This window comes from Botryllus schlosseri, chromosome 6 (genome assembly GCF_051294905.1).
Source record: "Botryllus schlosseri isolate E-star chromosome 6, Bs_hap1, whole genome shotgun sequence".
Taxonomy (NCBI): domain Eukaryota; kingdom Metazoa; phylum Chordata; class Ascidiacea; order Stolidobranchia; family Styelidae; genus Botryllus; species Botryllus schlosseri.
In genome coordinates, this window is record NC_137241.1 from 21,494,856 (window position 1) to 21,507,297 (window position 12,442).

General features: G+C 39.9%; 1 long non-coding RNA gene and 1 pseudogene across 1 annotated transcript; both read right to left on the reverse strand.

The window, feature by feature from the left end:
* Positions 1-1,897: 1,897 nt before the first annotated feature.
* LOC145440216 (uncharacterized) lies at positions 1,898-2,330 on the reverse strand. The gene is made up of 2 exons (XR_013915469.1): positions 2,201-2,330; positions 1,898-2,122 (listed from the first exon to the last, which is right to left on the reverse strand). It is a non-coding gene; the product is annotated as an uncharacterized LOC145440216 (long non-coding RNA).
* Positions 2,331-3,577: 1,247 nt separating this feature from the next.
* On the reverse strand, positions 3,578-6,073 carry LOC145441510 (very-long-chain 3-oxoacyl-CoA reductase pseudogene; annotated as a pseudogene).
* Between the last annotated feature and the right edge of the window lie 6,369 nt (positions 6,074-12,442).

The following is a 12,442-nucleotide window of genomic DNA, read 5'->3' on the forward strand; positions in this document are numbered from 1 at the left end:
TGTTACATATTAATTTAGCTACTTAGAATCTTTAATCGCACCATCTTTGTTTTGTATATTGCCTACTCATCATTTGATGTGTTTTGGTTTCTTGATATGTCCGAGTTGTAATTGTTATTGTTTTGATAATAATAGGTATTCGCCTGGACAGTGGACACATGCAAAGAGTGTTACGCGCACCACAACTAGCTAGAACAGATCGCGACAAGGCAAGGGGAATTAAACGATGAATACAGGGTTTTCAACTCTGCATGTTACATGGAATTTGCGTTCGCAGAGATTTCGCGAGATAGTGTAATGGTAATCATCATCATTGGTTTTGTTAGCAATTTTATCAGTTCAATACACCACAAAAAATGCGATACAATGAATAGACAGGAAGATGTCGAAGCGACTTGGATTTGTCTATGGAATCAGACACCCACCTTGGCCTAGGCGATGTAAAGAGGAGGCATGCACACTGAATGAAAGTAAAGAAGACAGTATAGAAAAAGAAAGCGACAACAATAGTGCGGCATGTCATGGGAAGCGAGATCGATAGGTCAGTCGTGGTCCGGTCATCTTGAGGATGGACTGTATTTATTTAATAGTAATTGCTTGTATTTTGACTTGAATGTGGACATGCTCGTCAACTGACAACACAGTCCGAACACCCCAGACATGATGTCCGAGGTTTATCGGACTGTGTTGCCAGTTCGCAATAACGTCAGTCATGTTTAAAATAAGAACAGTCTCATGTTCACAATAAGAACAATCTTATGTTGACAATAAGAACAGTCATGTTCACAATAAGAACAGTCTCATGTTCACAATAAGAACAGTCATGTTCACAATAAGAACAGTCTCGTGTTCACAATAAAAACAGTCGTTGTATTCACAATAACGTCAGTCGCAGCACCAACATATCCCAGACACGATGTCCGAGTAGCAACACAGCCCGAACACACCCCAGACATGATGTCCGAACACTCCCCCGACACGATGTCCGAGTGCCAAAGCAGTCCGAACAGACCCCATACATGATGTCCGAACACGCCCTAAACACGATTTCCGATTGGAAACACATTCCGAAGAATAAATTCCTGCGTTTTGGTAGTCTTAGGGCAGTTTTCTTTCAGATATTGCAAATATTCTAGAACTGGGAGTGACTAATACAGTCAGATGAATATCCGCTCAAATAGTGACCAGACTTCAATCTTGTTCTTGGTGGATCCGGCACAACCTTTCTCCGCTTTGTGTCAGGCATTCTTCTTCTACTAAATTGCACTTTACCATCTAATGAGATAACTCGTTATGTTACAGATAAATTTAAATTAAGGTAAATATTACTGACATTCAGAGGTGGTCAAAGTAGTCAAGAAAGCTACTCAAGTAGAAGTAGAAGTAGCGATGAAAAAGTATACTCAAGTACGAGTAGAAGTACTTCTTACATAGGCAACCTAAAACTACTTGAAGTAGAAGTGGAATTGACTGACTTTACATCTACTCAAGTAAGTAAGTAGTTGTGAAAACGATCGTAATTCGTTCGCATGGACTGTCAAAAGCTGCAAATGGAGCTATGCGGAAGGTCTAGACCAGGGGTGTCAAACTCAAATTGCCTCGCGGGCCGGATTCAAGCCCTAAAATCGCTCGCGGGCCGGACCAGTCGACTGATTCCAAAATATTACATCATGATGTCATTGCTTCTCAGTTGAATACTTTATTATATAAAGCATATAAAGATAACGCACGGAACATGGCTGTTTTATTCTAGCATTATTATTTGCGAGCAATGCAATTGGCAAAAATAATACAGTTACGAACCGCTAAAATAGTGGGGCTAACGACGATATAAGTTGGCATATTTCCATGCTCCCCTTGCTTTAGTCGTAGAATTAGCCCTGCGTATGCGTTGTGGTGAATACACGATATTTAACTGTAAATGTGGACGTTGGGATTTGGTTTCTTGTTATTAAATCACTAGTCGGATTTCTGGGGACCTATTCGGTCGGAAGTAACACACAGCATAGCGCATAGCACAGCGACCATAGATAGTTGAACTATATTTGCGTAACTAATATATTCTCCATGTATACTACATATAATGGTTCCTCATTGGCGTTTTCGCTTCTGTGAATAACTACTTTTTGGTCCATTTTTACACACAACTCTCAACTCAGTGTGCTCTTTTTGCCGTCTTGAAATTGGGTGTCAATGTCACTGACTTGTTCCCAGTGTCCACTAGTGTGAAACCACAACGCCGCGGTCAGGTGGTATATATGTGGCCTATGAGCATACTCGACATTTTCTGTATTAAGGGTATTTTCTCTAGAATATCTCCACATTTGTTACAAATGTGCTGGATAATGTAGCCTAATCATTTTTCAATCAACGCAAAATTGCTACGCGGGCCTGATGAAATTGCCTGGCGGGCCGGATGCGGCCAGCGGGCCGTATGTTTGACACCTCTGGTCTAGACTCTAGAGAGCTTGATTCATATTGATGCATCCCAGGAGGTGTTTGACAGAATAAGCAGTCGACCACATCATGGGATGTGAATGATAGTATTGATATGGAACACCCCGTTTCAGAGAATATCATGGCATGCCGCCCTCCCCCATATTTTAAGGCCCCTAGTTCCGTCGAAGAGCAATACGGAGAAGTTGTGTCGGATACGGCCTTGACACTTTGCGGAATTAGTATACGTTAATTAAAAATGCCTTAAGTGTAGGCCAATAGCTTTATTTTCGGAAAATATAAGGCATTACTACACTTGCTTTTATACTTCAACATTTCTCCAGACAAAAGAACTGAAACTGTAATTATAACTCAACGTATAATACTCGTAATTATAGGAAAAATACAAATGCTACTTCTAAAAAGAGGAAAATATATTTCATGTCTTTTGTCCAGAGAGTTTCAATGGCGCTCTGCTAAAACAGGTCTAGCGTTGAAAAAATTCAAATTCCATTTTTTCAGAATAAGACACGTCATAGGCTGCTAGATATAAAGGTAATTGCTAGATTGCGAAACGGTAGTTTCAAACGTTATGGGGGGGGGGGGGCATACTTACTGTGATGAAATATTTGATATAGACGACAGTGCAGCGTGAACGGAAACCGGTATCTAAATTATATTCAGCGATACTTTCGTTAAAACATATTTGTATCTCCATATGTACTGTGCGCGAAGCGCAACGAAAATTCTGGGTATTACATGACTTTTATGAAAATTAAATGTTGGTACTACGTGAAAACAGCCGTGAAATTCCTTAGGCTATCTTTCATATTGGGGGATTAAACTACTTCTACTGAAAATAGCGAAAAGTAAGTAAGTAGTTCACAAAATATTACGAAGTAGAAGTAGAGAAAAAAATATCTACTTGAGTAAGTACCAGAAGTAGAGGAAAACTACTTGAGTACTTCAAAAAAGTAGAAGTACTTCGTTACTGACCACCATTGCTGACATTACATATCAAGTACGATCCATAACAAACCAGTGTCACTCGTGCGACTACTAATGCTTCCCATGAACACGATAGACAGGTTTTGAACAGGAAAACGGAGATACACCTGACATTTATAAGACAACATCTAAGTACAATTTTGAAAACAGATATATTACCTCGCAATTTCTCATGTCTGCACAACTGTTTTCAACTGATAACATCACAAAAGCTACAAACTGGTTACACGGTCAACACTACAGAGCACTACGTCACCGTAAACGCTCTGGTGTATTAGCTGTAATAAAGAGAAATGACCTTAAGATCTTTGGGAGCTTTGCGGAAAAGTATGATCACGATGAAGATGACCAAAATTGCCCAGAGACTTGTTTTTATGTACTAAACCATCATTTGGATCACAATGGCCGAAGTTTCCTGACAATTCTTCAAATCTGAACAACCCTAATGAACATGAACATTAATCAGTGCATAGTTCGGGGCAGTGGCACGGAAGTTGCTTACTTCAAACCACACCAATATTGAAACATCAGTATGTTAATAATCTCTATCCTTTCAAAATCAACACAGAATTGCGATATAGGGTTGCATTTAAAACAAAAAATAAATTTAAAACAAACATGTTTAAAACAAGGCCCTTGTTTAAAACATGTTGTATTGTTTTTTTGTTTTTTTGTTATTTAAAGCCACGATGTCACGAATATTCAATTGTGGTGTTATAGTGTATTGACATTGACAATTGTAAATATAGGGTAAATATAGCTCCTTTGACGAGATATCTACGTACTAGCTGTTGAACCGACTATTTTGATGGCTCCAACCATCCCATATCGTGTAAGTCGGCAATATCGGGTGGTAATCGTCCGTATTTACACAACAATGACATAATTATACAAACACTAAAAGAAAACAATTTTTTTTAAAAAGGTCTTTGCTTAAAACATGTTTTAAAAAGTGTTTTAAACAATCATTTATTTTAAATGCAACCCTATTGCGATACAATGAAAGGCTGGGAAGGTGTCATCTAAACAACTTGGAGTAATCAACATTCAATGTGTCAACTGCGAAGATGAAGGTATATTGCATGTAATTCATTAAACATGTGGACATATGCTATGCATGCGTAACAATTTAAATAAATACTTTATCTATATACTCTTTATACTACGGGATGTCGTCGTTCGTTCGGGAACTCTGCAACTATATGCCACTACTATAATGCATTCCCATACTAGGCCATACATACATTTTACAGATCTTTAAAAACCATCAAGATCTTATTATGCAAACGTAGGCTATCGGCTCAACAAAATAATCAATTATTACGCATGTATAAACAGTAGGCACCTATAAATGGTTGCATCGACATTCGACACGAGGTCGAAGGTGTTAATAAATTTTTGCTGCCTTATGAATAAGCATTTGAGCAGTCCTATAGTTGAGCGGAAGCGGACCGTTGTGCAAGCTGTGCTACCGATTCCTGTTTATGTCGTTTCCACCATTCTTCATTGTTAGTCTACTTGAGCAATACATAGAGCTGGACGTCTACAAAGACGCAGCCAACGTCACTCATACTTTTTGTGCTTATCGCTGACTTTTTCATTTCGTTTTCTCGGGCCCAAGGTCCTGAATGATAATATGGTCCACGCTGCCATCGTATTTTGCGGGATCCAGCTCATCAACCAAACCTGCAAAGCATGCAACCAGTACCCATGGCTGACTTGAACTTTTCCCACCGATCTCATTGTATGATTTGCATATTTCTTCCAGCTTGGGGCGAAAATACTTTTGCGAACATCTACCGCGGAATTCGCTAGATTCGTATCGACAAACGCTGGCTGCAAGCTTTGCACTATAATTCCGTTTTCTTCGTATTCAAAACTGAGTGCTCGGGAAAAATGATCATTGAATCTTTTAGATGCTGAGTACATGGCTCCGGTGGGTAGCACGATCCGCGCCGCAACTGACGATACGTTGATAATTAGTCCTTTTCCTCGCTTCACCATTTCTGGCAAAACAATTTGTGTCACTTTCACCTGCGACATGACATTGCAGTTTGTCAAGTTCATGTTCCCTTCGACAAGTAACTTGCTGTCTCCCTTCGAGTTGAAGCAATTTAGGAATCGATTTGGCTTTCCTGATCCCATGCCAACATTATTCACCAGTATTCCAACCTCTAAATCTCTTATTGCATTCGAGATAACATCATACACAGAAGGCGTCATTTCCCCGCACGTTCGGTCCGAATGCGTAAAATCAATAGCAACACATTGTGTCTCGACTTGGAATTCACTCTCTATTTCACGAGCGACGCGGCCCAGTTTCTCAGGATTTCTACTCACCAACACGACGCTAAGTCCGCGTTTGGCTAATTCCCGGGCAATTCCTTTGCCTATACCGTCCGTTGCACCAGTCACTAGAGCCCATCTTCCGAACCGTCGGTACTCCTCTTCAGAATTTTGGAAATAAATAACGTAGAGAGTATATAGATTGTAAACCACTTTCGCGAACACGCAGATAATCGTCGCTATTCCGATTGCGTGGAATGCCGAGCTGTCATGGACGAAATCCATCATTATCGAGCATATCTACTATGTGGCATTCGCATATGTATCGATAAATAGGGCAAAGTACAACCGGTCTATGTTGTCAATGAATAACAACGAGCGTGGTTTTGTCGATCTGCGCAGGCACGTAAGCTATAGGCTCAATCGACAATATCTGTTGACTTTCCATTGCAAAGTTCACCAGCGAAATCTACTGCTAGTGCTATACCTGCTCAGCATTCACATACCCATCCTTGCATACAGAATTATAAGTAGGATCCGCAATAGCGCTATTTCGACATGTAATTTAGTGTTAGTGGAAACCGGAAGGTCAACCCTCTGTCGAGGCATGACTCATGACTAGGGTAGGGTTGCCATACGTCCGGAATTTCCCGGACATGTCCGAAATTTCGCTGTTCAAACTAGCATCCGGGAGGAATTTTTAAAATATGCCAAATGTCCGGAATTTTGACGTAGGCTCATAATTTTTTCGTAAATCAGCATATAAAAACAATATTTTTTGGGAATATTTATGCTGATCCATGATACTTTTCTTCACGCTGCGCGCGATTTACTATCACATTTATTGATTTTAATATGGAGACTGCCACCCTCGCAAAAACTGCCATAAAATATGCATAAAAACCACCTTCATTTACTGGAATAAGCCCAATTATAGGAGAACGGCATATTCCTAGAGATCGTTAAGGCCGTTTGAATGCTTTATTCAAAGATAGTGGTTCCAAACGGGGGGCGGGGGGAGGGGGGCGTTTGCCTTTATTCTGGGGTTTGCGAATATGTTGAACGTGATCAGCTTCCAAAATAGCATGTGAGTAAGTCTTGGAAAAGGTGCTGACTTCTTTTAGTAATCAGCTCGTCAAATTTTGATCTGGGCCACGGAACATTTTCAAATTGGAGATGAAGTCGCGACCATTTAAAGGTTGGAAACCACTGGATGTGAGGTGTTTATAAAGCTCCGTGGTGCGCACCGGCATGAGGCTGATAAACAATGTTATCGGTAGGACATGAACATGACTTAACGATGTGCAATTACTCTCCCTGTATTTTCGAACTCATCATACTCCACCAGCTCTACCGCTAACTCTGATCATGTGGGCGGATAGTGGTATCTATATAGCAATATATGGAGCGACCAATATTATTGACAGAATTCCTTCAAATAATTCAACGACCAGATGCATATAGAAACCAGATTCATACAGCAAGCACCTCCCGAAGTTGCATCGATTACCCTATAGTGTGGGGTCAAAATCATTGTTTATTTGGGCGGGAAGGGGCTGAAAACATGTGCTTTCGATCCCGGTTACACAACACACAGCCACATACTCCTCCTGAACCGGATCGTGACCACCTCTGGTCTATGAGCAAAGCTTTTCTAGTGTGACGTCATAACTCATATTGAACTCCACTAGTGGGCGCCAAAAAGTGTCCGGAATTTGGGTTGATGAAATATGGTAACCCTAGACTAGGGCAAGTTTTTGCAACTTTTGCAACTGTTTTTACAGCCTCCGGCAGCTTCCTAAATACTCGTAGGATATGTAGAATGCTGTTTTAAGCTGTTTAAAGGAATCTTATAGTGCAACTTTTTGCAAATTTTGTCCATTTTTTTTCATGCAACTTTTTGCAACATTTTGCAACTTTTTTGATTTTACATGAAAGTATTTTTGATTTTGGTCAAAATCGACTGAAATCACTGAAGCAACGCTCTTACGGGTGTTTCGGGAGCTGAGCCGTCAAGATGACCTTTTTTATTCAATCAATGGAGAATGCGGATGAAAAACTGTATATCGGGAGTGGAACTGGGAAGTTGACCTTTTTTTTTTTAGTCAACCGAGCAAAATGTGGTCTTTTAGTGCAACTTTTGTGAAAAAATTAATTCAACTTTTTACTGCAACTTTTGCCAAAAATAAATGCAACTTTCCACGGATACTGCAACAAAAACTTGCCCTGGCATGACTCACGAGGAATCCGTTCGAGCCGTAAAGATGTCGGTGCACTTCGGTCGATATCTCGCAACCAACACACCGACATATACGGGGATACGCGACCACCGGATTACATTAACTTAACATACTGTAATATGTATAAGTTTTATTAGTTATCAAACCCTATGTCCTTGCAAATACAGCGAAAAGTTACTTTTGTTGACCCTTTGTATCAATAGAGCAGAACTGAAGATTGCACGTAAGCTCGACAGTTCCCTTGAATCGATATACGTCCCTGAATTATGGGTGGCTCGGATATCTTCGATACTGATCAACTGGATAATAGGTTCCATAATACGAAGAGAGAAATTATGTTTTCTGCTATAATATATATAGCAATATATAATATTTCGGTCTGATATTGACCGTGTTGTATATAGGGCTTGGCAAAATCGAGTACCTTAGTGATTCGATTCTGAATCACGTAGTATGCTTCGAGTCGAGTCGAGTAATCGAGTATCAGTCATTATGACGCCATAACAGAATGTAATATTTCAAAGTTCAAATATGTACCTTTAATGCTACCACAAAGAATATAATGCCTGTTATCCATCACATTAAACATAGTTTGGTATTTTTTCGACCATATTACCGATTTCATAGGACTTGGTGACAATGCTGTGGGATGATCATGACTTCGGAAATATGCTATTTCCAGTAATGTTCCTAGCTTTGTGCTATATATTTCGTATGCTACAATATGAAAAATCAGGTTTCAAGGCTTCAGCAGTGAAGATCAGTATCGAGACAATAATTCTCGTTGATAAATTAACTTTCAGTGGCGAGGAGCGTATAATTTCAATACTCGAAAAATTCGTCTTTTACTACTCGACTCGAATCATTAAAAATAATACTCGATTCAGATTCGAGTACTCGAATCATTGTGCCCAGCCCTAGTTGTATACAATAATCACAAGAGGTTTGCTTCGTTACGCCTAATTCACAAACACAATTTCTCATTGATTGTTCCGTCATGTTAATGTATAATTGCATCGATGGGACTGTTGTTTGGTGCTGGTGCAACCTTACCCAGTGCTGTAGGTTTATCCAGGCTCCTCAACGCCCCCCCTCCCGCCGACCCGTGCAAGCGGTAAAGCAAAGGCCTCAAACTCAAGTGTGCTCGCGGGCCAATTTTTTAGATTTTAATGGCGCCGCGGGTCACAGCACCAATAATAATAGGGGTATTCAATATATTTCCAAATCGGCCTTATCTGACGGGACCGTATACAGACTGGCATTCCGCATACATCGTGAAAATGTGAATTCACGCCTGATTGCACGAAAAAAAATCACATTTTCAACTTAGCATAGTTTGTCAAAATAATTGGTTATAGACACGATGCGAAAGTACAAATGCTGAAATGCAGCATGAGCAATGTTCCCTCTTCTCCTGTAGCAATGCGGCTACTGGTCGGAAATGAACCAAATTTGGTGTGTAGGCTTAAATTAGGTAACCTAACAAAATCAAGTAGCCAGTGCGATCTGAGGAAAAAAGTCATTTTTGAAGAGCCCTAGTGCACAGTATAGTGCAAACTCGGGGCATACGAGGGGACAATCTTCCTTATATTTTGGTTTTGAACGAGTGATTTCCTTCAGTTGCATTTTCGTAACGCCCGGATCAGATGGAACAATTTTGTGTGATTCTTGCAGTATGTCGTCAACTTGTTCGTATTGACATTTGACACGTACTCGGCTTTCAAATACACGCGCTAAAGCTAAGGAGGATCGTAACTCTATGTGGAGGTTCATGTTAAGTGGTCCTACGGAATTTGGTCTGTTTTATTAATTTCTCCTAGGTAAAGTAAGTATTTTACATAACCAGGAAGTAACGGCTCTTGCGAATCACGTGTACATCGTGATTTTTTTCATTGCTAAATAATTGTCCGCTTGTAAAGGCGTAAAATGGAAATTTAAGTTCAACCTCACATTTTGCCTAGTTAAATCAAGAAGGGTATGCTTAACCATGACATGGGAATCGAAATTTGATGACATAAATGACAGTGTTGGGCGTAATTCAAGTCTAATCACGATGACAGCGAGATGCTTTTCGCTCTCGCGTTTACAGAATTACAGCTTTTCTCGATGGCGGCGCGATAGCTGCATGCAGTCTGTATTGTAGCAAGTTCTCAAGGACAGAACGTTCCTTATCTAAATCGCAACTGCTCTATTTGTAACTATATGACTGATTTGACGCATTAAATACTCTAATCTACGCACGCTCCCTTTGGTATTCGTCGATTGACGTTGTTGCTCAAACGTATAAAGAGAGCAATTCCGTTTTTGAGATAAGTATAATAATTTATCTGAATCGGTCATATTTACTCCTGCCACAATTTACAATCCTAATTTATTGTCAAGCTGAGATGCCAACTCGCATCGCAGTGTACACTGTACAGTGTGCAGTGTTCTTGCACAAGTACACATTGCTGTGCGTAATAGTTCTACCTTCATCATTGTAGGCATCGACCAGCTCTGGTCATTTTTTGTTCTTGAATACGAAAGATAATGGAATATTTTGTGGATGAAGGTTAGTTATTTTATCTGCGTAGTATAAGAGTGGTTTCCATACGAAAAGCATTCATTGAAAACTGGAAAATCTTTGAAGAGCTGTGTCAGGTAGGAGGCTGTAAAACAACACGAGGTTTCGGATTACTGTTTTTCGGAATTACTTTTGAGTGCGATATTATTGTAAGTAGAAAGTAGGCTACGCATAAAGTGAAGCCTCCTTGTTGACTATATGCACAGTATTGACGACTCATACAACGTGTTCTAAATTCTCAATGCAGTCTCGCTACTATAACCCAACACCAGTCTAAGAGCAACTTGACATAACTGAGCGGATTCTAACGTGACGAAGGACTATATCCTACATCTCTTCCGGGCCACTTGAGTATAAATGTGAAATGCTATTTACTGTTTTTACAATACGAGGTAGGTATATAGCGGACTTATCAAAGCGATATAGGTGATAGATTTAGTCGGAATTGGGCAATGTCAGGACACAATAAGTTAGCAGTATATAGAGTAGGCCTATCTCGATCTATTTGGTATGATCAATGCTATGCCTATCTTGCTGCGAAATCTCAGTGTGTATTTTAATATGCATTATAGTTGGTAATGTAATGTATAATATGCAAACATCCACGACGGCGTTGCATGCATAGAGTTATAGCTGTTGGAGCTTTTAATAATGTCTGCATTAATGGCCGGGCCATACATTTATTCAGGACAAATTAATATAAAATCGTACGAAATCGTGAAACGCCTAAGATTTCCGAAGTTGTGTTGGTCAATGGTCAATGTGTACTTCAAAATTTTGGTGCCAATTTTTACTACAACCGGCAGAACACAGTCAATTTCATTAACCTTCCCTGCTGCTGATCGTTGTGATCAAATGTCGTATTCACATCGCGATACAGTTATTGGGATGAAAGTATTGATTACTAATATGATAGAATAGAATATTGCACTCCAATTACCTTAGAGCAAGGGTCGGCAACCTACGGCCCGCGGGCCGGATCCGGCCCGCCAAGCGAAATCGTCCGGCCCGCGACATGAAAATTAGTTATCACAAGAATATACGGCTCGCCGTTTCATAATGAGTTTCAATCTGCAGTGCAGCACTGCATGAAAAAATGCGGCATTGCTTCGATATAATAGTAGCCTACATCGTATTAGTCTATTGTTACGCCATAAAACGAAGGTGGTTGAAGTAGGAGATAGACTAGACTGGATCAGTGCTTATCAATCTGGTGTATCTCACAACTGAAGGTGTTCCATACTTTTTAAAGGGTTTACCACTCTAACGGGGTGTGACAATAAAGGTGTTCTTCCTTTGCTTCAAAAACGCTTGGAACATCTCAGACGCAATGATGGAATCTCAAACTGTTCAATTATAGATAACTAGCCTCCGTATGTTAGTTAGCCTATCTATAGTTTAATTTTCCAGAAGGCATTGTGTGCCAAGACAAAAAACCTGAATAGTGTTTTGGCCACAATGGTGAAAACTGTTAATGTGATTTTTGTCTCATTAACTGAATCAGTTATACGCCAGATGTTACTAGAAGCAGAGAATCAATATGGCGATGTCATGCAGGCCTATATCTGTCATGTTCTCTCATTAAGTCGAGCAGCTATGCTTACTCGAGTGTATGAACTGAGAAATGAAATAGCAACTTTCCTCGAAAACACAAATATCGCCGATTCAGAATCTTGTAATCGAAAATGGGTATCTCATCTTGCTTTCCCGGTACATTTAACGTCACATCTGAACAAATTGAATTTGCAACTTCAAGGGAAAAACAACTAAATACATGAGATGTTGAGGCGCATTCAAAACAAATCTGTGACTCTGGAAATGTCAACAGTACAAAGAAAATTATGCTCACTTTCCTATACTGGAGGAGAGAAAACCTAGTACCAACACTAAATTTGTAACTGTGATACGA